The 26,075-nt window shown below is 42.1% G+C and overlaps 1 long non-coding RNA gene across 2 annotated transcripts in view; it reads right to left on the bottom strand.

Annotated features, from left to right (window-relative positions):
* Positions 1 to 26,075, bottom strand: part of LOC105714353 (uncharacterized) — a 349,885-nt gene that overhangs the window by 194,439 nt on the left and 129,371 nt on the right. For both annotated transcript variants that reach the window (XR_001106801.2, XR_010337348.1), the window contains one exon: positions 9,456 to 9,595. This is a non-coding gene — a long non-coding RNA (uncharacterized LOC105714353). The remainder of the gene's footprint in view (positions 1 to 9,455; positions 9,596 to 26,075) is intronic.

Genomic DNA, 26,075 nt, shown 5'->3' with positions numbered 1-26,075 from the left:
GGAGAGATTTGCAATAAACCATGTCTACTTTCCAAGGAGGTCTTCGGAGGTGAAAATAAGCATTCTTCCTCTTCAAAGGTGAGTTGCTTTGCTATGTCGGGTCAGCTTGTGTTCTGTTTGCACGATTTGGGGGAACTCCTTGCCCAACCTGTGCTGAGGACCTGGGAAGAGACTCCCCACCCCCAGAATGTCTATGTTATTCTCTATCACGTTTCCATCATCCTATTATAGCAAGTATTTTAGGATCATGGCCTCTTTGATTCATGATGTTAACCTACAATTCAACGTACCCATGAGAGTAACAGTGTTTTGCATCTAAAACCGGCATTTTTTCTCCACAATTTTTAGTTTCAGAGGTACATGTGTAGGTTTGCTACACAGGTAAATTACGTGTCACGGGGGTTCAGCGTACCGATTGCTTCATCACCCGGGTAATAAGCATAGTACCCGATAGGTAGTTTTTAGATCCTCACCCTTCTCCCACTCTCCACCCTCAAGCTGGCCCCAGTGTCTGTTGTTGGCTTCTTTGTGTCCATGTGTACTCAATGTTTAGCTCCCACTTATGAGGGAGAACGTGTAGCATTTTGTTTTTTCTTCCTGTTTTAGTATGCTTAAGATAATGGCCTCCAGCTCCATCCATGTTGCCACAGAATACATGCTCTCATTCTCTTTGATGGCTGTGTCGTATTCCATCTTCTTCATCCAGTCTACCATTATGAGGATTTAGGTGGATTCTATGTCTTTGCTATTACCAACAGTGCTGCAGTGAACATATGCATGCATATGTCTTTATGGTAGAATGATTTATATTCCTTTGAGTAGATACCTAGTAATAGGATTGCTGGGTGGAATGGTGATTCTGTTTTGAGTTGAGAAATTGCCAAACTGTTTTCCGCAATGGCTGAACTAATTTACCCTTCCACCAGCAGTGCGTAAGTGTTCCCTTTCTCTGCAGCCTTACTTGCATCTGTTATTTTTTTTTGACTTTTACATAGTAGCCATTCTGACTAGTGTGAGATGGTATCTCATTTCTCTAATGAGTAATGATATGGAGTGTTTCTTCATATGCTTGTTGGCCATGTGTATGTCTTCTTTTGAGAACTGTCTGTTCATTTCTTTGGCCCACCTTTTACTTAGATTTTCTTTGTGCTTGTAGATCTGTTTAAGTTCCTTATGGATTCTGGATATTATACCTTAGTTAGATGCAGAGTTTGCAAGTATTTTCTCCCATTAGACATGGTGTCTGTTTACTCTGTGAAACCAGCAATTTGAGTATCTCCTGTGTACCAGGCCCTGTGCTAGGTTTCCTAGATGCAAAAATGAATAAAACACAGTTTATGCACTTAAGAGGACAATGACCTAATGAGAGACAAACTTGTGTAACTTGCAGATGAACATGATTTAGGAAACCACAAATGTGAAATGACCAAAGTGCTCTGGATATACAGATGAGGAAGGAAGTGCATTTGCCCCGGTTAGTCAGGAGGCTTATACAGCTCAGGTGATATGGAGTTTTGGGGAAGGAATTCCTGAAAAAGGGATGGAGACATGCTATTGTAGACAAGGGCCACGGCAGAGGTATGTCTTTGAAGCTATGTGAAGGTGCAACATGTCAAAAAGTGTATCTGGAGCAAAGGATGTAGGGAGTAGAGTTAGAAATAGGAGCAATGCCTCCAAGGCTTACTAAGGTTGAATTTTTAATGGCATTGATGCTGTGCCAGTGCTTGTGTTTTGGGGGCAGCAGGGGATTATGGAAAGTTAGCAGGGAAGTGATGGAGTTCGATTGTGTTTTAGACAGATGGCTCGCATTTTGCTTATAGCCTGTGGTTGACACTCGGCCAGTCTAGCTTTCTGAAGGATTCAAGTAAGAGGGTTCTCATTTACAAAAAACACCCGGTAGAGGGCAGGCTTATTTACTTGCAATCCCAACCCCAAATCACCTGAAAGGTGAGAGAATGCAGGGAGAAATGATGCTGGAATTGACAGAGACTCATTTGGAAGCAAGAGAGAAATCATAGTTCCAGGCAAGACAGAAAATATTAAGCCGCACTTTTAAGTCCTAATCAAATGCATGCAAAAGCATTTTTCAAAAGCAGGAGTAATTGGTGGTCGAACAAAGCCTTCTTTTAAGTCACAAATGTTTTCCCACACCCAGAGACTGATAACCGCTTTCCGTTGCTCCATTCTCTTCTGCAGTAGCTACTTAAAGTGGCAGCGTCAAGCTTTCAATGGAACCCAGTTGAGGCATGAAACTTATTGTGAACTGGCGTCAGAGCCCTGGTGAATTGTTGGTGGCTTTTGGGATTGGTGGTGTCACAATGTTGGCCAAGGAGGCTGCAATGCTGGCTTCTATGCACAAGTGTACACATGCGTGTGTGTGTGCACACACACACGTCCTTTACAACCTTGGGCTCTCCTATGCTCTGCCCATGACCACATCTTCACATTTATCTCCTGTGTTAGCATCCATTCTCACCACATACCTGCAACACTCACCACGCCTCCTCGTACACCCCCTAACACACTTGTAACACTTACAAGGCTCTGTTTACAGACTCACACACATCCAATTTTATCACCTGCCCGTTGCAAACACATATTCCCTATTCAGTCTCCACATACCACAAACAATCATACTGAACACTCACTTCTCTTGAAGTTTTCTCAGGCTACCGTTTCTTCTTTGTATTTCCCCCACACTCTCCCTCCCACTCACTCACTCTCTTCTCACCTACAAGCCCTTCACACACTGTTTCGCACTCGAACTACCCACCTCATACCCAATCATACCTCGTCTCAGAAGGAACAGCATGTAAAATAGCCTAAGTAAAAATTTCGCAGTGGTAGGATTATCTTTGAGCTCTCCCCAATTTTTTTCTTCTCTCTTCTGAACAATGTTTTTAACTCAGAGGCGTTTCTGACAACCATTTGGGGTACTTCTATTCTTTCTGGGTACCTGGATTATGTAGCTGGTCAAAATCACCAGCTTCAGCCAGCTGGGGTGTCCCCTGCCTCAACTGTGGTCAGTTACCCCTCTCCAAACCTGTTTGCTAATCTGTAAAATGGAAACAGCAAGAGTATTGGTCTCTTAGGATTGCAGATCAGATGAGTAGGTTAATATTACATAAAGCTCTTAGCTCAGCTTCAGGTGCATGAGAGAAGCTAGATAAAAGTTAGCCCCAATAGTAAGTAATGTTTAAAGTAGGTTTAAACTGAGTCTTAGGTGGCAGCAACAAATTGTGGCTCAGAGGAACTTGTCAAAGTCTTATTCTTACAGTGCAAGAGGTTGGACAATCAAAGCAGAAGTTGATGTCAGATTATTTGAACACGAAGACCAGCCCTGTAGGGAGTTTGTGCCCAATGCATCTGGTGGCCTGGGATGAGGTTAGGTTTGGGGGTTTCGGGGAAATGCACTGAGGAGAAGAGAGTCTCAATTCTTTGGGGAATCTACTCTCAATGCATCTGTCCTTCTAGGAGAGAGAAAACTCTAATCGTCCCACTGGTAGGCAAACTGATATCTTTCACAATCATACCTACTTGCTTTTCTTCACCGGTGATGATACAATCATCTCAATTTGTTGAGAGCTGATTATATTCCCGGGATTGTGCTAAACTAATGCTTAATGAATCCTCATAGTCACTCTGTTAATGATTGATACTTTTTTTGGGGGGCAGAGTCTCACTCTGTCACCCAGACGGGAATGCAGTGGTGTGATCTCAGCTCACTGCAACCTCTGCCTCCCAGGTTCAAGCAATTTCCCTGCCTCAGACTCCCAAGTAGCTGGGATTACAGGTGCCCACTACCATGCCTGGCTAATTTTTATATTTTTAGCAGAGACAGGGTTTCACCATGTTGGGCAGGCTGGTCTATAACTCCTGACCTCAGGTGATCTGCCTGTCTTGGCCTTCCAAAGTGTCGGAATTACAGGCATGAGCCACCATGGCAGGCCAATGGTTAATATTCCTATTGTGGAGACAAGGGTACTGAGGCTCACCTTGAGGGGAAAGAACGTCTCCTAGGACAGACAGTAAGTACCAAAAAATGGGGTTATCCAAAGTCATCAGTCCTGGTGGAGTCTGAGCTAAGGGACCGATGGACAAGGAAGACAGGGTCAGAAGGAGAGACAGAATGGCAATATTGGTTGCTGGACTTGAGGAGTCGTCTCCCCTTACCCCTATCCCCTGCTCTCATCCCTGGGCTAATGTCCCATTTCACTCAGGGATGTGTCTCTGGGCAATTTAACCTGCTAAAAATCTTGTTACTACTCTGCCATTCTGCGTCTTAAGAACGAACGGCTTCACCTATCACCAGCTCTGTCAGACGCGGCTCTCTTATTGATCCCATTTTATTTTCAGAACACAAGGGGGAGACACAAAGGCAGCACCGCTCAAAGGTGTCAACTAGTCGACATGAGGTCAGGCACTTAGAGAACCTGCAACGCGCGCCTTCAGATCCTGGCTTCTCAAACACCTGCCACTGCTTTCCTGCGTTTGGGCTCAGCTTCCAGCCCCATCAATGTCTTTCTTTAGGAACGCAGTTTGGTAGACAAGAACAGAACATCAGGAGCTGCGGAGACCAGGGTTTGAATCTCAGCCCTTCTACCAAGCAGCTAGGACTTTGGACAAGTCTCTCTCAACTTTCTTGATCCTTACTTTTCAGTCTGTAAAATGGGGTAATAATAATGCTTACCTGCAGGTCATTTTAAGTATGATCATTAAGAAATGATCACTGTATTACAAATGCTCATTTTATCACAGTTTCATCTGATTTGGTAGTGGATATAGCAATATAAAGGTTGTATCCTGAGAGGATGGCTGCAGCAGGTTCTCACTTTCACCTGGGAGGCCCAAAAGTCTGATACCCCCCACTGTAGAAGACGAGTGCTCTGAGACCCCACTGGGAAGCTGGCCTGTCTGCAGCAGAGAATGAGCCATCTACTTGGCAGATGAGAACACTGAGGCCCATAAGTCTAAGGTGACTTGCTTAATACTTCCCCAAAATTGGTACAAAAGCACAACTCTTGGGATCAGAAATTATGATTACCTTTATTTTGAGAAAGCAAGGGCCTAGAAAGACTGAGAACTTGTCCAAGATCAAATGGCTGGGGAGTGGTTAAGGAGGGAGGCAATCTAAAGTCATATATGTTTTTAATCTTATGGGGAACACATTGTGTGGCTTAGCTTCAGGGGATGGATGAACCTGACTTACTTGAGTAAGAAAGTTTCATGGGTATCACAGATTTTTGTTTAACCCCCTCTCATTACATTTTTTTTTTTTTTTTTTTTTTAAATCAGTGGCTTTGCCTGGGATAATTCTAGGCAGAGATCAGCAGTTCCCTCTGTGCTGACCTGGACAACAAGTCCTTGTTCTCTGTAGTCATGTACAGCTTAAGGGAGATTCCCAAGCCTCTGGTATGATCCTCTGACACCTCTAAAACTGAATTGAAAAGTTTTTCTTCTGTCTTGGTTCTTCTTCCTTTATTTCAGCCCTTGAGTTCCTAATTTTTATTTCCTTTGCTTGTTGGGGAGCCAAAGATCTAATAGTCCCTGTTTATCTAACAGTCCCATGCCAAATAAGCTCTACCCATGAGCCTCTTTCTCTTTGTCTCATTCTTGCTCTTTATGTGCACATAAGGCACTGGATCTTGGTCCTCAGTCCATGTAATCAGATTGTGCATGACTTTCACTTTTTCTAAAAGTGTATTATTTTCCTCTTTATCTACCATCTTCACCTTCCTCTCTTTTCTACAACTCATTGACATTTTCTGTATTGTGCTTTTTTGTGTGTACATAACAGGATCTCACTCTATTGCCCAGTCTACAGTGCAGTGGTGCAAACAGAGCTCACTGCAGCCTCAACTTCCCAGACTCATTTGATCCTCCCACCTCAGCCTCCCAAGTAGCTGTGACCACAGGCACACAACACCACACCTGGCTAATTTGTTTTTTTTTATTTTTTAGATGGTATCTCGCTTTGTTGCCCAGGCTACCATGCAGTGGCATGATCTTGGCTCACTGAAAACTCTGCCTCCCAGGTTTAAGTGATTCTCCTGCCTCAGCCTCAGAGTAGCTGGAGTTACAGGCACCTACCACCACACCCAGCTAATTAAAAAAAAAAAATTTTAGTAGAGATGGTTGGCCAGGCTGGTCTTGAACCCCTGACCTCAGGTGATCCTCCTGCCTCAGCCTCCCAAAGTTCTGGGATTACAGGCATGAGCCACTGCACCCAACCCAATTTTTGTATTTTTTGGAGAGGGGGTTTTGCCTCATTGCCCTAGCCAGTCTAGAACTCCTGAACTCAAGTGATCCTCCTGCTGCTGCCTCTAAAATCCTAGGATTACAGGCGTGAGCCACCATACCCAGCCTGTCCTGTCTGAATGTATAAATTTCCACTCTACTATACATACGTTTATTTAGATATATGTGCATCCATTGGGCATTGCTTTGGGTGGGTGTTCACAAAATTTTGCATAAATAGTATTGTATTTTGATTCTTTGTTTCTATTTTCACTCAGTGCTGTCATATGAGAGCCAGCTTTCTTGCCATATGTAAATCTGTTTCATACTTCTGAATGGTTCATGGTATTTTATAGGCTCCTACACTACATTTGCCTGTTCCCCTACTGACAAGCATCTAGGTTTTCTTGAACTCTTTGTGACCACAAACGAGGCTAGGATGATTTTCCTCATATGTGTTTCTTTGTGGGCCTTTGTGAGAATTTCTGTAGAATATGTATGCAAGAGTTGGTTTGCAGGATTATAGAAATTAAAGCCCATGGCTGGGTGCGGTGGCTCACACCTGTAATTCCAGCACTTTGGGAAGCCAAGGCAGGTGTTTTACTTTAGGTTAGGAGATTGAGACCAGCCTGGACAACATGGTGAAACTTTGTCTCTACTAAAAATACAAAAATTAACCAGGCATGGTGCCAGCCACTTGTAATCTCAGCTACTTGGGAGCCTGAGTCACGTGAATCATAAATCAAGGGGCTGGAGGTTGCAGTGAGCCGAGATCATGCCATTGCACTCCAGTCTGGGTGACAGAGCAAGACTCCATCTCAAAAGGCAAACAAACAAAAAAACACCAAGAAAAAAAGAAACTAAAGCCCATCTAATTACTCTAATACAGTTTGTAGGAGTTTACATTATCATCAGTAATACATAGAGCTTGCATTTTTTCCATATCCTATCCAGATAAAATTTTTGCACATCTGCAGTTTATAAAGTGGCATCTCATTGTTGCTATAATTTTTATTTCACTAAATACTCAACATTGGAGTCACCTGTCATGTACAATCTAGTGAATTTGTTTTCTCCTTCCATGATATTGCAAATATCTTCTTCCAGTCTGGTACTTTTCAGTGATATTTGTCACTGAAAAGACGTCTTACATTTGTCAAAAAGTAGACAAATCCATTAACCCCCTCTGCCAAAGTTGGTGCTTTTGAGGTCCCATCTAGGAAATCACTCTATACCCTGAGGTCAAAAGCTATTTAAAATTTTCTTTTGTTTATCCTTGAAAGCTTTCTTTTAATGTATTTGAAGCTTGTTTTTATACATGGTTTGAGGTAGGGATTAAATCTTAATTCTAAAAGAATTTATAATACATGTAATACATGCCAAATATGCAACAACATGTTAAAAACCATTGCTTTTTCTGCAGATTTGTAATCCTACTTCAATTATATGTCAAATCCTCCCACTTTCTGCTCCACGCTATTTATTCTATCCCAATGTTCTATTTGCTTTTTGCTCCAAATACTACATGGTTTTTATTACTAAGGTTTTGTGAGATGTCATAATATCTGGTTGAGTGAGTTACCCTCTCTGCCCTTTCCCCTCTCTTTTTTTTCCCTTCAAAATTGCCTTAGCTATTTTTTTGAATTTTATTCTTACATTCACATTTTAAACCAGTCTGTTGAGTTTCTGGTAAAGTCTTCCTGTGAGAAAGTTTACCCCACATGATTGGTTGGGCAAATGAATGAGATAATAAATAAAAAGGGCTTTGTAAACTGCTAAGAAGTCTAGGGAAAGTTAGTACAGTGTTGAGATAAGACCAGAACTTTGGGGGTTGGCCAGTCCTGAGTTGAAGCCTCTTGGAGCTTGAGAACATCTAATTCCTTTGAGACTCAGTGTCTTTATCTGTATAACTGAAGTTGGCATTAATGAGCTCCCAGGTTTGTGTGAAGGAAGAGCAATTATATGGGATGTCATAGCTTGGTGTATCGTAGGGCTGGGAGGTGGGAGAAATGCTGGGAATGGGAGAAGAAGAATGAGAATGCTGAGCGAGGCTTCACACAAGGGATGGGGGCTGCTGTTGACATGGTACAGGCTGCCTGGTTAATGAGATCATTCATCAACATTATGTTCAGGGCCATGATGAATTTGCCCAGATCTCCTGCCTGAATCTTCTGGGGGAAAGGACGTTAATGGTGACATCTGTAAGCACAGGGATGTGTCAGACTCCTGGAGTGGCAGTGGGGAGAGCACTTGCCTCTCTCCTTCAAACTCTTTCTGTTTCAACATCTTAAACTCAGCAATGCCTTGTGGGTCCTGCTGGGTTATTACTTATCTGCCCTAGAATCAACCAGCTATGGGAAAAGTGGCTGCTATTAAATGCTCCAACAATACTGGGAGGCAAATAGGTAACGTGGAAAGGGCACCAGGGTTGGAGGCAAATGCAGTTGAGTCTGACTCTGAGCTCTTCCACTTATCAGCTAGGTGACCTTGGGCAAGTCATTTTGGCTAGTAATTATACCTACCATGCAGCATGGCGGAGAGGGTCATGTGGTACACTAAATGCCAAAGGAAGAAGATAAATGGTGTAATGTCACAGACATGTAAGGCATTGAAGTCATTAAACAAAAAATCATGTGCTGCTTATTAGGCCACAGTTTTTTTTCGCAATTTTACCTCCAGCCCTGCCACTCACTGGTTGCTGCAACACCTACCTGGGATTTATTGTGACAATTGATTTGGACGATATGATTTAAACATGTCCACTAGTTGGCAGGTGTGTATATGTATGTATATGAGTGTGTATGTGTTTACTGGGGGGTACTTACATTCATGTAAGACGAGAGAATGTGAGACATAAGGAAAGTTACAAACAAACCCAAGGGTTTATGGGATAATCAAATTAATTTAAGCTTTTCATTCAAGTAAAAGTGCAGCTGATAATTTTGACTCTAGAAAGGCCTTATGACTAATTATAAGGGTGATTAGCAGTAACAACAACAATAGCTCAATATGTTTCAAATGCTTAAGTGATTTAAATTTACTCTTCCATTTATATTTGTAATAACCAAATAAATCCTTATCTTTATAAGGATGAAGACACTGAGGCTTCCAAGAATCAAATAACGTAACTGGTCAGTTGTGGGAGCTGGGATTCAAACTCACGTCTGCCTGCCCTCAATAACCAGGCTCTTAATTGCTTGGAAGGGCCTGTCACTTACCCTTGGAGATTCATTTGGGGTTTTCTTCTCTGTCAAGGGCAGGCTGACACTTGGGTTGAGGCATTACGCTGGGGCATGTCATTCTCCATCACGATTGTGGAGGCGCCCGTTGCAGAGAAAGCTGTGAGTGAGGCAGCCAGCTAGAAAATCAGAAAAGAAAAATGTGGCTGCTCTCGGCAGAAAATTCGTGTTTTTTTGAGCTTACCAGGGTCCTGATCCCTTTCCTAGTAACTTCCCATTCAATTTCCACTGGAAGACAGCTCTTTCTTATGCTGTTCAATCTTGTAAAGACCTGACCCTTTCCTCCCAAAGACTTTGGCCAAAGAATAAGACAGGCTTTTTAGTTTTTAAAAATTTATTTTACTATTATTAAAATATTTTTATCATCACACAGAGAATACAACCACTAAAAAGCCTACTTGGGGCAAAAGAAAGATGTTAAAAATAACCCACAAATATTAACAGGCAGAATCAAGCAGATAGTTAAACCTCGGCTGCTACTCTCCAGCTGAACAGTTGTAGGGAAGTTTCTGTGTCCTTCTGAGAAGGACTAGTATATTGCACAACTCTAGAGGGCACCACTCACCCTGAATTCATGGGGGGTACTTTCACATAGACTATCCTGTTTAAGGCTACTACTGATGTATTCTAGAATAATGGCCCCATTTCCAAACATCATCGTCCTCATTTATACAATGAGGTTGATAAAATAATAATCTTCAAAAGAATTGTTTTCATAATTAGCTGAGATAACGAACGCAAAGAGATTAACTGTAACCGCCATACAGTCAGTACTCAACAGCATTCATTCTCTTCCCACGTTACTTCTCAGAAATGGGAGAAATGGAGATAAATAAGACACTGCACCATCCAGTGCCTGGGAAATCAAAAATAAAGATAAATGATGATATCAAGGTTTGTGAAACAATATAGAACAGGAGATTACAAGGTGAATCTTGTTTAAACATTAGATAAGTGACACAGTGGATAAGCATTATGACTTTCTAAGAGGGAGGTTGTCTTAGGTGAGATTCCCAGCAGTAGATTTTGAGAAAGGAATTCATGTGCAGATTAAGAAAATGCTCCCAGTAGAAACTGGCAAAGGAGTGGAGAAAGTAGGGCAGGGCAGGGGAAGAAGCAAAACAGAATGTGAGTTTCAGGGAAGTCCAAGCTCTGGCCTAATCCTGCAGAGAAGCTCTGGAATATAAATTATGTCAGAGTTTGCCTCAACCTGCAGCAAGGAGCTTTTGCATAAAACCCTCAGTCAATAATTGGCTAGGGCTGCCATAGGTGGGCTGCACTCCTAGGCACTCCTGGGTCTCTCTGCAATTCTCCAGACAGAATCTCAAGCATCAACCATTAAAAAATAACACACAAGCTGGTGAGGAGATAGAGGTTCTAAGACAGTATTTTTCAAAAATGGCCCCAGTAATATTTACCATCCCATAAGCTCATCAAGGACCTTGCTCTCTTCCATCAGGAGGTGTAGCCTATTGACTTGAAATCTTTGTGACTGTCTTGATGAGTAGAAATAGCAGAAGAGATGCTATTTAATGTATAAGGCTGAGTCATGAAGGATGATCACTCTCTTCCTTGGAAGACTGTGCTTAGAACCCAACCGTAATGCTTTAAAGAACCTCAGGCCACATGAAGAGTCCCATGTAGGGAGAAATCAAGGATCCCAGCCCTCAGCCATGGTTCAGCTCTCACCGATGGCTGGTACTAGTTTGCTGACCATGTGAGTGAGCCCTCTTGTAAGTGTATTTTCCAGTTGAGCTGTCTCACCTAAGGTTGCATGGAACCAAGATCAGCCTTTCTTGCTGAATCCCACCTGAGTTACAGAATCATGAGCTAAATAAATAAACAACTTAGTATTAAACAACTAAGCTTTTTGGGGGACTTGTTATTGCAGCAATAACTGGAACAGGGTACAAAGAAATGGTAAAAGGAATCTGAGAATCTGGGTAGAGCTCTAACAGTATTGTAGTTGCTATTGTGTGTATGTTCAGATTCTCATTGTCATGTTGGTGCATCCATCTCCCAGTTCCTGTGAATGTTAGCTTCTAACAGCTCATATAGCCCTCCTCGGAGAATTTCTCCAGGCTTACTGGGAGCCATTGAACTGATGGCTGGCTCCAAGCCACTGAACTGGGAGAGTATTTCTTTCCCTGGGAAGTCTACAGCCAATGACTTACAGGATACTAAAAGTCCCATCCCTGTCTCAAGGTGGAATCAGTTTCATGGTGCAGTTCGTGCTCCAGATTTAATCTCCTTTCTTCATCCTTGCTTAGGATTCCACCTCCTTACTCTACCCCACTTTATTCATCTCTTTTCTCCTGAGAGTACTGTATTAATAAATCACTTGCACAGTACAACTCCCTCCACCCAACTCAGGCTTTGCTTCTAGGAAACTTGACCTAAGAGAGTGTTTTTTATAAAAAGCATCACAATAGGACTCACATATATAAAAACTCTATTTCATAAAATGCTTGTCACTGACTGGGACATAGTAGGTGCCCCCAAATGATGGAGATGATGAAGATGATGATGACAGTGATGATGCTATCGTGATATGGTAAGATGTCTTAGCAGAAATTTTGCCACTGTGTAGTTAAAATACCCGTAGGAGGTAAGGTATACAATAAGGATGTTTTCATAGCTGGTAAAGGAATGTGGCCTTTAGGTCTCAAGGTTGGGCTAGGCAACACTGGATTTAGAAACTTCTAGTTCAGCACCACCACACATGGACAACACTCCATGCACCCCCGTGGCTTCTGGACAGCATACACACAAAGTTCTGTGCAATCCAGCACCGCAACTTGTGAAAGCAGATGCCGCAATTAAAGGGCATTCTTCCTAGTAAGTCTTGGTTGTAAGGTCTTATGCTATTTTTCACATATCAAGACCCCCTCCCTTGACACTATCAGGATATTAGAAAAATCCCAGGGCCTGCTAGGGGATTACTCTGTTTATTAAATTTAGCTTCACAAACAGAGATGCTCTGCACTTTGTATCACCCTTGAGAACTTGAGCATTAAGGCATTCTATTGGCTTGAAACCCAGCAATTTCACAAGACAATAAAGCAATGTATGCTCTTTTCAGTTTTTTTTCCTGTGTACTTTATTTGCTAGGGGAAGTAAAACATAGTGCAATGATACACCATTATGTGATATGGAAGCTCTCTACTGAAATTAAATCTCACCATTACCAGGGTGAATATCCAAATCTGTAGTGTTAGCGTTTTTACTTTGTGCATGGCAGTGGCTGAGACTTGATGTGATACTTCACTCCACGAGTGATTTGCTATCCCTTATTCTAGTCTGGGACTTTGCAAATGAGGTGAGTGTGTGCAGCCAAATATTCAAAGAAGTCCAGAATGCAGAACTGGAGGAAACCTCAGAGATTATCCTGCTCATATATTTTCTTTTTAAATGTCAGGAGAACAATGCTCTGAGAAGCAAAACTGTATTGCCTACAGTCAGAGAGCTGTTTAGTGAACGTTAATAACCCAGGTATTCTGACTCCAAGTCTCATGATCTTTCTGTAGACCGTAGAGTCTTCTGCCTCTCCTATTCATCATGGGTAAATAGCTGCATTATGGAGGTTGCTTCAATTCATTTATTATGTTTGGTTGCTATTGAAGTCGGGCAAACCATACCTTGTTCTGTGTAAGAGCAAACTGGTTGGCTGTCTATGTCTGAAGGGAGATGTATTAATCTATTTTCATGCTGCTGATAAAGACATACCCAAGACTGGACAATTTAAAAAAAGAAAGAGATTTAATGGACTCCCAGTTCCATGCATCTGGGGAGCCCTCACAATCATAGTGGAAGGTGAAAGTCAAGTCTCACATGGTGGCAGACGAGAGAAGAGAGCTTGTGCAGGGCAACTCTCCTTTATAAAACCATTAGGCCTCATGAGACTTATTCACTATCCTGAGAACAGCATGGGAAAGACCCAGCCCCATGATTCAATTACCTCCCACTGGGTCCCTCCCAGACAAGTGGGAATTGTGGGAGCTACAATTCAAGATGAGATTTGGATGGGGACACACCCAAACCGTATTAGGAGGTGAGATGTTTGAACACTGTAGAAAGATTTTCCCCAACTACGATAATATGCTCTGCCTTCATTGCCATCACTATTAAACGCCAGACGTGAAAGCTGTGGAGGATTTGCTGAAGTTGACATTCTAAGACATTGTAATAATACCACTGTAAAACATGGTGACACATGAATTCCTTGTACTTGCAGAGCAAAACTTCCAAGAAAATCAAGGTTTTCTAGAGTCTGCCCTTTCAGAAGCTGAGGCATGTCAAATAGACTTTGTAGATCAATAGTTAGCACTCAAGGTAAACTTGTAAAGTGACAGTAGTGTCCCTCAATTTATGTTAGGGATTCATGATAACATAGTCATTTAGCCTATGGACTTTGGAGTATGGGACCTGGGGTTTGAATTCTGGCATGCCACATACTTGCTGTTGGGCAAGTCCTTTAATCTTTCTAAGCCTCAGTTTATATGTGTTCATATATATATAGATATAGATATGATTTTAGTCATCATGTGACATTTTGTAGATCAAGGAAGATCATTGATGTACAAAAGTACAGTGCCTCATTTTTAACAGCACTTGATAAATGTTGGCTCCTATCAGTAATAAGAGCTATCTGTTAGTGAACAGAAGTTACATTCAGGCAGGGTAGTGGGTAATTTATAACATTTTTTCATGTACTTTCACAGCAACCCTCAAGCTTATACGTGGTGCCAGGTTTTGAATCCAAGTCTCTTTAGTCCCAAAACCTGTGCTCATGTCACTACATTTCTGGAATTGAAAGGGATCTGAGAGACCACTGAATATTATGTTATCACAGAGGAGTGGATTAACATGTAGCACATCAAAAATAAGAATTGCATCATCAGATAATTTTGAGAAAGAAGACTCACTCTTTGTGAGGATTGAGGATCTGCCAGTAACATTGACATATTTTAGTCTCCATGGGGTTTCAGGATAAATCAACCTGAGTTTAACACAGTTAAATTATGTTTAACAACTATGTTAAACTCAAGATTTCCATAGAGGGTCTCATAGGACTGGCATCCTATGGAACATGCTTTGTGATGCACTGATTGAGGCTAGAAAACTCACGTTGTAGATGAGGAGAAAATGCCAGGAGTCATGAGATGAGTCGTGATCAAACTACAGGGCTCCAGGTTTACAATTCACCCACTGGAGTACTGTGCCATCTTTCCCTGCCACTATGTCACTCTTACAATCTATTGGCAAGAGGGTTTGTGCACCTTGTATTTTCCTGTTAGGACTTCCTCTTCATTAAGAGGATTTCCCTTCCTCTTATACCCTGTTCTCTTCCGTTTTATGACAGCCCCATCTGTTGATGAATCCATCACCAGGGTGACAGCGTTCTGAAGATACACTCCTATAATACATTATCAAAGTGCCTGGTCCTGATGGCCCTGTAATGTATGAGGCGGGTGTTTGTCAAAGCCCTGCAGTTCCAACAGAACCATCCATCACAATAGCATCCTCTTCATAGGGCACTACATGGAGACTCCTTCCTAGGGAAATGAGGAGCAGTGGGGAACTGAGCAGCCAGGTGAATGTAATACTACAGAGGCATGCAGAGAGGTGGGAAGAAAGCATATATTAATCCTGAAGGAAAAAAGAGTGTTTGATGGGCTACTCTTGCTGAGCCTAGTGTTCATTCAAATGCATCAAACTAGACACTGTTCTAAGTGTTGGGGATTCAAATAATAACCCTGATAACAGTCAGTATGACTTTAGCTCTTCCTGTGCATCAAACACTTTGGTGCATTCTGCACAGATGTTATTGCATTGAGTACTCCTATAATCCCACTTATAGAATGACTCCATTTATAGAAGAGAAAACTGTGGCCCAGCAACATTAAGCAGCTCGATGTGGAGCATCAGCATTGAAACTTTAAATATTGACTTCAGAGTCTAGTCCCTCAACCACTAAGCTTGTACGGCCTCACGGAGGCCACAGGTCCTCACCTAAGTGCTCAGTGCTAGGTGTGCTATATATACATTCCCTAATGCTGACAACAACCTGCAGAGCAGGTTTTATTAATGACATTTTACAGATGCTAAAACTCAGAGAGTTCACATTGCTAGGAAATGACAGATTCAGGGAGCAATGTCAGGTTAGTCTAATTCGAAATGCACGCAACTTATATCCCAAGGCAGGAGAGGTGGATGGGAAAGAGTAAGAGATTTGGCCAAAAACTTGGGCTCACACCCAATTCCACCACTTACCACCTTTGTGACAGGGAAAAACATGATTGTCGGAGCCTTGCTTGGTAAAATGAGGATAAATACTGGGATCTACCTTCTGGATTTGTTGAGGATTGACTGAGCCGATGCATATATATTTTTAGAAAGATTAACACCAGCCCTGATGTTCAGAAGTGTTTAGATAGTAATGACAATTTTATTAGAAGAGGGGAGTATATCAGGGATTATTAGAAATAGATGATGAAATATAATTAACACCTAGATCTGAGATTCTAAGTATCATTCTCCAACTAAAGGCATTAAGGTTCTTTGGAGAGATGCTTGAATCTAGGGCTGTGAAAGGATAATAGAAGTTGAATCTGAAACATCTTGCAGTGTGAGTAAGCAAGAAAGTGCCAGAAATGAAAAAATAATCAAAAGATGAAGGCAGGTCAAAAGGACCTAAGAGCCAACCTGATAGAACTCACTAAGGTTGGAGCAGTTTGGGCAATGAAATAGCTCAATGATAATATTGAATTATAACCCAGAGGTAGAATAAATATACACAAGTCCACACTGATAGAAAGAAATTAATGAAGTAATAAATGAATGTGGGAGAAGAGACCAATCTTCCTTAGAGAATAGTTCAAGCAATTAAAGTAGAAAGAATGAAGGAAATAGAAAATCACCATTGGAACAACAATAATGATTGCTTCATGCAAGATTCACAGATGAACGCTAAAATTAGTGGATAACTTTGTGGAGAAACAGGAGTGTTGCCCAGCCCTAAAGTATCTTCCCCTCCTCAAATTTATTAATTCTGGTGGTGATAAATAAATGCTCTACAAATTCTTTGATACTCATCCTTCCAGGAGATGGATTTTAATTTCCCTCCCTTCGAACATGGGCTGGATTTAGTGACTTGCTTCTTATGAATAGAGTATGGATAGGGATAAATAGTAACTTTAGAGTGGAGGACCCTGGCAGATACCACTTTAATCAAGTGATAAATGTTAATATCACCAGTAATAAGTCAGGGTGATGTCATGTACTCCCTGATGCTATGTCATGAGAAGGGCATTTCACCTCTGTAACATTCTCTCCCCCAAATCTATAATCTCTATCCTATTAGGAGAAAATATCAGATAAACCGCATTCGAGAGACATCCTACGAAATTCCTGACTGCTACTCTTCAAAAGTACCAAGGTCATCTGAGATAAAAAAAAGAAAGAAAAAACTGAGAAACTGTTGTAAGTTGAAGACAAAGGAGGTATGATAACTAAGTACAATATGGTACAACACGGTATCCTGGCCTGGGCTCTGGAACAAAAAACTACCCAGCGGGAAAACTGATAAAAACAAAGCCTGTGGTTTAGCTAATAGTATTGTACCAAGGTTAGTAGCTTAGTTTTGTAAGTAAGATGTTAACATTACAGGAACCTGACCAAATGGTATATGAGAAATCTTTGCACAATCTTTCTAACACTTCCATAAATCTAACATTATTTAAAAACACTTTAAAATATAATTAAGACACTTAAGTTTAAGGATTATGTCTTAAGTAGTTTGTATAAGGTGGCCCAATAGAAAGATAATGAGGGCTAGCCGTATTGTTAAGATTTATGACGCATTAATGAATGTGAAATGAGTGGGCAGTGAAATTTGCCCTCAACAATAAAATGCAGAGGTTAGAGACTTTCCTGTTTTCAATTACTTGCAGTCTTGAAAATAGGGTAAGCCAAGAACACAGTGGATGTATGAGTCAGTGAACAGTATTGCCTTTTAAATAATATTATAAGGAGACCTCCATATGCAAGTGAATTGAATAATAATTAGGGAAGGTGCAAGATGTGGCTGGGTAGTCCCATGCTGGGGGACACCCAAGAAGTTTGGGAGGTATCTGTCTTACAGCAAAGGATCGGGCCCCAAGTGAGTGGATTTGGCTTGGGTCTGAAAACATTCCACTCAGTTTTTGTGGCTCTTGGGCATCCTGTGGTTTTGTTTGAGGTCTGGACCCAGTTAATGCCCATAAATCCAGTTTTTATAAACCCTCATTGCCTCACTTGTCTAGAATGTCTAGAACTTGACATTGAAAGGAACATTGGATTGTGAAACAGCAGAGTTCATTGTCCTGGGGCCCCGTGTGAGTTGGCCTGGGGCTACAGGAATGGGTGAGTCTGCTGCCATGTAAATTCTTGATGTTCCTTGTGATTGCCCAGAAGGGAAGTTGCCTTTGTGGGCATAGAAGACAGAGGGTGCCTGGCACATAATAGGCACTCAGTAGAAGCTGTGGTAATGACAAAGACATAGAATCAACCTAAATGCCCATCAACGACACACTGGATAAAGAAAATGTGGTATATATACACCATGGAATACTACGCAGCCATAAAAAGGAACATGATAATGTTCTTTGCAGGGTGGAGTGCAATGGCTTGATCTCGGCTCATTGCAACCTCCGCCTCCTGGGTCCAAGCAATTCTCCTGCCTCAGCCTCCCGAGTAGCTGGACTTACAGGCATGTGCCACCAGCCTGGGTAATTTTTGTATTTTTAGTAGAGATGGGGTTTCAGCACGTTGGCCAGGCTGGTCTTGAACTCCTGACCTCAGGTGATCCACCGACCTCAGCCTCCCAAAGTGCTGGGATTACAAGTGTGAGCCACAGTGCCTGGCTGACATTTAGTTTTCAAATTACATTCATTTCTCTTAACTCAGTGAATCCTCACAATAATCTCATTTTGCAGATGAGGAAACTAATGCAGAGAGATTGAGTTGCACCTATGTATTGGCCTAAAGAGGCCTTGAACTTGGGGTTTTTCAATGATACAGCCTCTCCCATTCTTCTACAGCGTTTTGGAGGTAGAAACTTCTGGGAAGGACAGAAGTCTTACTGAGATTTTGAGGTGGTAAGAGCATAGGAATGAAAATCAGATAGATCTAAGATGTATTCAGTGTTACCTGCTAGGTGACCTTGGTAAGGCATTTTAAGTCTTGTAACTATATTTCCTCCTTTGTGAGATGGTGACAATAATCATCACTGCATGGGCTTGCTGGAGAGATTAAATGATTTACTATGTGTTCGTGTTGTTTTGAATGCCCAGCCCATAGGAGGCGATCACTCAGTATTAATTTCTCCCCTTCCACCTTTTACTTCTGCCTCCCTGAATTCTAAAACAGCAAATGCCGGACTAGTTTAATCAAGTAGATCAGTCCCATGGTGTCTTGAAAAGTTACTCCCAGAACTGAGGTCTTGTGCTCGTGGAACATGCGCATGGCCTCTTGCTACCTAGAGTGAAGACCAGGTTGACATGCCATTGTTCATTTCACTTTTCGCTAAAGCCCCCTGAATCTGCCTGCCTTTGCACTGGTCACAGTTGAGAGCCACACACTGCCTTCAGAGGGGCACCAGCCTCCAGGAAAGCCTCAAATGTCATGAGGCCACAGCTGACGAGACACCTCTTACCTGAGCAGGGTGGAATGATTTATATCTGATCTGTCAGAGGTCACCAAGCAGCTCAAAGCTAAACTGAAAGATTAAGAATTGATCCAGTTGTAATAACACCCCAGATAAGACATCCAGGCTTCCAATTCATTCGGTGTCCATCAGGCACTATGCAGGCAGCCTCTGTTTGCTGGAGGGTGCTGCAGGGGGGTGCTCTGGAGCTGTCCCTGGGGGTGTACACAGCATCCAGAGCTGAATTACACATCCTGGGCTCATTGTGTGAGAAGATGGTATATTTTGAGGTGGAGTAAGCTCTGAAGGGATTTGTGCTCACTTTATTAATTTATTCAAGTGTATACTGAGAATCAACATGTCTGATCTTGTACCAGACTCAATCCAGTGTGGGATTCCTAACTTGAAGTCCATGGAATCTTGGAGGGAGGAAGGCCAGTGACTCCCCGACACCTGTCCCTTCCAAAACGAAAGAAAAATGGGGCATCATTCCCAGTTACTGGCCCTGGCACCTGGTTACCTTCACTCTGATCTCAGTTTGGTTTCAATTCCTTAATTTATAAAATAAAATTAAAATATTCGCCTCATGACTTGAAGAGACATTTCTCAAAAAAACACGTAAATGGCCCAAAAAATATTTAAAAAGATATTCAATGTCATTGGTCACTAAGAAAACACAAATCAAAACCACAATGAAATACTACTTCACACCCATTAAGATGGCAACGATAATAATAATAATAATAATAATGATAATAATAAACTCAGAAACTAATGAGGGTTGATAGGAATGTGGGAGAATAGGAACCCTTGTATACTGATGGTAGGAATGCAAAATGGTGCAGCCACTGTGGAAAACTGTTTGATGGTTTCTCAAATTCTTAAACAAGGCCAGACACACTGGTTCATGCCTGTAATCCCAGCACTTTGGGAGGCTAATGCCAGGTGGATGACTTGAGGTTAGGAGTTTGGGACAAGCCTGGCTAGCATGGTGAAATCCTGTCTCTGCAAAAAATACAAAAATTAGCTGGGTGTGGTGGTGGGCACCTGTAATCCCAGCTACGCCAGAGGCTGCTTGAACCCAGGAGGCAGAGGCTGCAATGAGCCAAGATCATGCCACACACTCCAGCCTGGGTGACGGAGTGAGATTCCATCTCAAAACAAACAAACAGAATTAAACATAGAATTACCATATGATTCAGCAATTCTTGTCCTAGGTATATATATATCCAAGAGAACTGAAAACATAGGTCCACATGGCAACATGTAAACATAACGAACAAACAGCAGATACAACTCAAATGTCCATTGACAGGTGAATAGATGAATAAATCTTGGTATGTTCATAAAATGAAATATTATATAGCTATAAAAGGGAATGATGTATGGTAAATGCTAAGACTTGGATGAACCTTGAAAACGTTATGCAATGTTAAAGAAGCCAGACACAAAAGTCACACATTCTATGATTCCAGGTATGTAAAGTATGCAAAATAGGCTACAGGGTATTCATCTGGGGTGATGAAAACACCTTGAAACTAGAGAGACATGGTCAGTTGTTGCACAGCATTGTAAAGGCACTAAATACTCATGAAATGCACACTTTAAAATGGTTTAACTTCATATTACGTAAACTTGATCTCAATAACAATAGTAATATCCAACATAAAATACTGTAAAAGTGAATTAATACATGCACCTTGATACAGAAATTTAAACTTTTTTCTTCATATTTATAAAAAAGGATTGTATGATAATATTTACTTTTTATGAAGTAGAGTTTCCAAATGTCGTATCAGCTTCTCAGAGAGATCGTGGATCCCCCAAATATTCGAACTGAAATACTGGCCTAAAAGTATAGATTGGTGCAGCCATTCTGGAGGACAGTTCACAGTTGGTCCATTAAAATAAAAATGCATATGCCCCATTTTTCTTGACAATAGCATTTCTGGATACAAATCTTAAAGAAAATCTTGCCCAGGTCCCCAAAAGTCCATGCCCAGCCAAAGTCACTCTGTCATCGTGGAGGTGGGATTAGAGGCAGTGTGGGTGTGGTCAAGGGGGAGCAAACAGGTCAAAGTGGGAGATCCACGTTGTGAAATTCTGTAAAGTGCTAAAACCACCATCGGGTATTCGAAATAACACAGAGCACTCTTAAAAAACAGTGCTGGGTGCAAAAAGGAAAGCCACTGAATAAAATCTACAGCCCTCTTCACGTATATAATAAAAATTATGTAAACACACCGGTGATATGCAATGTATAGGACCATAAACAAATGAAAGCAAACAGTTGAATGATTGCCAAAGGAGAGGGAGGGTCTGATGTTGTGATTTGTAAAGAAAGAAAGGAAAGAAGCAAAAGAGAGCCTTGCCCTAGAGCAAGGATGGTACAATGCTGCGAACTGAGGAAGGTAAGTAACGCTAACCTCTGCAGCTGAAGTTCCACAACACAGATGACAGCACAAAGCAAAAATCCATGGGCCTAGAGAACCAATATATTAAGGGGCAATGCCACTCTGGTGATGAGTTTAACATTCAATGCTGGCAGCTAATGATCTTCAACCTGGGTTCCCTTAAGAATGAAGTAAGACTCTCCAGGAGGTTGGGTCAGATGCTGCCATCTTTAGAAGCTTCCCAGTTGGTTCTAATGTGTAGTCACAGTCAGGAGCACTGGGTTACATGTCCTGGGCCAAGGTAAGCACCAGGAGCTTTAGGGAGGCAGCAGGAGGACTGTCATGGGAGAGAAAGAGGTGAGGCTGAGAGGTGAGGCTAGAGAAAAAGGCCTTTGGACCGTTTTCCAGAAGTTCATGGGGGAAATATTGAGAAGGTATTAGCTAGGCAGTGATATGACTAGGTTTGCCCTTTAGATCATTCTAATGTATTGTTTGGGATGGATGGGAGGTGGGTAAGGGAGAAAGAGGCTATTTCACTGAGGAAGTTGTTCAAATACTCCAGGTTAGATGCGAAGAATCTGACGGAGAGGGAGAGTTCAGGGCAAGGAACTACTATTATCCATTACAGATGGGCAAAGAAGGGCAGATGGGACTACAGCTACTATCTTCAGGCTACTTCATAGTTGTATTAGTTTGTTTTCACATTGCTATAAAGATACTACCTGAGCCTGGTTAATTCATAAACAAGAGGTTTAATTTACTCACAGTTCCACATGGCTGGCGAGGCCTCAGAAAACTTATGATCAAGGTGCAACGTGGAAAGGAAGCAAGTACCTTCTTCACAAGGTGGCAGAACAAAGAGAGACCGAGAGAGAGAAGGGGAAACTGCCACTTTTAAACCATCAAGTCTCGTGAAAATTCTCTCGCTATTATGAGAACAGCTTAAGGGAAACCAGTCACATGATCCAATAGCCTCTCACCAGGTCCTGCCCTTGACACGTGGGTATTACAATTGGAGATGAGATTTGGGTGGGAGCAGAGAGAGAAACTCTATTAGTAGTCTGAAGCAGACTCAGTAAAAGACCTTCTGCTCTTGAGAGTGGACCACTAGTTCCAGTCTAAGAGACCCTCTGACTAGATGCACTGTTTATATCTAGGAAGTGGCTGGAATGTTCCTTCTAGGATCTCTGTACTGAGGCACAATAGACCCCTGATAGATTCTGAACAGGCCATGACTCAGCTGGGGTTGCTCTAGCATGCAGATTAAGGGAGTGAAATGAGGAGAGCAATGTACCTTTCTGGTCACAGACAGCTTTTATGTAGAATCCCCCCACCCCGTACCTGCTCCTATCTGGACCAGTATTTGTCTCTAACGACATACAAATCTATTAATAAAGTTTGAAGAAATAAGCTGGCAAGTGAATAGTACTGAGTCATGGGTGGAGGGAGGATGGTTTTGTGGAATCTGTTTAAGGTGAGGGGATAGTAACAGCTAACATTTCTGAGTTGTTTATAAAGTGCTTGGTACTGTGCCTTGCATGTGTTACCCTTTCCCACCATTCTAACGACCCAGTGACATAAAGCAGTAGGTCTTGTCAAACCCAGAGCCAGAGTGACTCTCCAGACAAGGCTGTGAAGCATTCACTGTTGGCTCAAAGTTGATGACAGAGCCGGCGCTAGAAGTTGGCTCTTCTGACTCCTCATGTATTTCCCCTGTAACTCTGCGAGCCATAGATGGACATTATCAGGTATCGCCAGCTGCTTTAATGTGTTAGTGCTTGTAGTGCTTTTGTCTTTGTTCTAATCCAGGAAGAGGGAGGAGTCTCATCTTTGGGTTCAGCAGGGTCTGCAATGGTTGCCCTGAGCACTTGGAGGAACTGCTAAGCCAAATCACCAGACTGGCAAACCTGGGAACGTGCTATTTGGTCTTCCTGGAAATGGAAGGAGAAGAGGCTTCTTGGGGGACCATTTAAGCGCTTCCAGAAAAAACAAGAACAGTTCCCAGAAGAGCACAGGGGCTCTAGCTGTCACAACGGGGCTGCCCGAAAGACCCCGCATTGCTATGGAAACAGCGCATTTCTTTTTTTATGGAACAGCCACATACAACTCCCAGAATGTGTCATTAAGTAAGTTACTACTGTCCTGAGGCTGCCAAAGATGTACACCCTCATTAGGGGAGCAATGTGACAGTTTGGGGTTTATAATGAACGGTTTTGCAGGCTCAGAGGCTGAGCTAAGTTTACCCTGTTGGGATCACAGTCTCTTGGTTTTTGGGGACTAAAAAGGGGCCCCTTCCTCAAAACGCTCACAGGCCAAAGACCCATCAGTTTCCGCTCTGATGCAAGATGGCCAGGTGATGTCATTAGGGCGCCTGCATAGCTCATTTACATGCAACTGGTGAACAAACCCTGGCATTTCCATAAAGACACTCCTGCTGAAATGAAGCGTTTTATCGCCTGCATTTCACCTGGAGCCCTTAATTGGGTAGCTCTGCTTCCCTCAAAGTTTTGTTTACCTAGTAATATGCAGATGTTAGTTGGCTAGCTTAGAAATAGAGAGGCGTTCCAAGAGAGGAATGGAGGGACCACACAGTGCGTCTTCCCTAGACCTGGAATAATGCAGCCTATAATTTTACACTTCACCTTGTATCCTGAAGTCTTACCCACCGTCTTGTAAAACCTATTGTGTTTCCAGTTGATCGACAGTGCCTCTGATACGCTTTTCAGAAAAATGAGCTTGTTTTGGGAAACAGACAATTAGATTGTGCAGTGAGGGAGGTGAAGGGGAAGGAGGTGAGACACTAACAGTCAGAGAACACCTGGACTATTATTAGTAAGGCCTAGATAACCATGAAGGATTTGTCGTTGAGGAGGAGATAACCACCATTGCTCAACATTGATGAAAACAGGAACAGGAACACTGCAAAGAAAGTCTCTGACCATGAAGAAACAGCTGCTTTAATAAAAATACATAGACATATAGGTGACAATATAGTCTCCCTTTGCTTATTTCTCACTGAGAAGAGGCAGGATAGCAATGTCTTTACAGGCTTAACCTCTGGAGTTGAAATGCCTCGTTCAGTTCTCTGCCCTACTCCATCAGTATATGATAAGTTTATTTAATTTAATCTGATTTTTGAGACAGTCTTGCTCTGTTGCTTAGGCTGAAGTGCAGTGGCACAATCTCAGCTCACTGTAACCTCCACCTCCTGGGTTCAAGTGCTTCTTGTGCCACAGCTACCCGAGTAGCTAGGATTATAGGCATGCACCATGAAACCGGGCTAATTTTTGTATTTTTAGTAAGGACGGGGTTGACCATGTTGCCCAGGCTGGTCACAAACTCCTGGCCTCAAGTGTTTTTCCCACTTCGGCCTCTCAAAGCGCTAGGATTACATGTGTGAGCCATCACACCTGGCCCAGTCAGCATTTTTGAGTGCCTTCTGGATGCTAGGCACCAGACTTGTTAGTATTGTGACCTTGAAGAAGTTATTTAACCTCCCTGAGCCCCAGGTTTCTAATTTATGAAGTGGGAATGGCAAGCATACCTTCCTCACTGGGTGATGGAAATGGGTAAACGGACCAATGCATGCAAAGTGCTTATTGCAATGTAAACAAAAAATGACGTGGTATGTAGCATTGCTGTCCTCAGGTTTGGGAAACAGTGCTGCGGTGGCATAGTTATTCTTTTAACAGAGAACAGTGGCTCAGCAGTGGAGAGAGAACACACTTCTTTTATGATCCCTGATATGGCTGGACCAATCAATGTCCAAGGGATTCCTACTAAAAACACAGCAACCCCAAGATGAAATAAAAAGATAACTACGATAATAAAAATAGTAATAATGACTTCAGCTATTACAGCTTTTGAGATGTGTTTTAACCTCTGGTTCCAGAAGGGTCTTTTTACATCTTAGCTTCTAGGTGGCCCCTTAATGTGGCTGAAATTATGATGGTGGTGGTGGTGATGATAGGAACAGAAACAGCAGTCATGACAACTACCATTTATCAAATGCTTACTACATACTGTGTTAATTTTGCAGTCTAATTCAGTTTTCGTAACACTAACATAGGCACTCCACATGTTTTCATTTCGTATGTGACAAAACAAACATAGTACCTTGTCCAAGGTCATACAATTATCGAATATGACCCAGAGCTCAAGTTCTGGTTATCTGGACATCTGGAACTTTTGCAAGACTCGGGGGAAAATGGAAAATCATCTCCACCACCCTCATTATCATTTGCCTTTTGAGAATGGTTTAAGTTCTGAAGTCGTGCATCTTTTGTGGATCTTGGCATAAAGAATCACTTCTTTCTGGTGAGACCACACCTATGTACAAAATACTGGCATGGAACAGAGTAAACCACAGCTTTCATTCAGGCACTAGGAAGAGGCGGTTTTTTATAGCACCCAGTGGAGGTTTGCATTGAGGAGAGACTCACTGGCTATCTAAAGTGAGGTTTTCTGTCTGGCTTTCCATTGTTTGGGATTCATGGCAATTTTGTGGCATTGATTACCCCA

This window comes from Aotus nancymaae, unplaced genomic scaffold (genome assembly GCF_030222135.1).
Source record: "Aotus nancymaae isolate 86718 unplaced genomic scaffold, 86718_ANA_hifiasm-v0.15.2.pri h1tg000049l, whole genome shotgun sequence".
NCBI classification, from domain to species: Eukaryota; Metazoa; Chordata; class Mammalia; order Primates; family Aotidae; genus Aotus; species Aotus nancymaae.
This window is presented reverse-complemented; position numbering and strand designations above follow the sequence as displayed.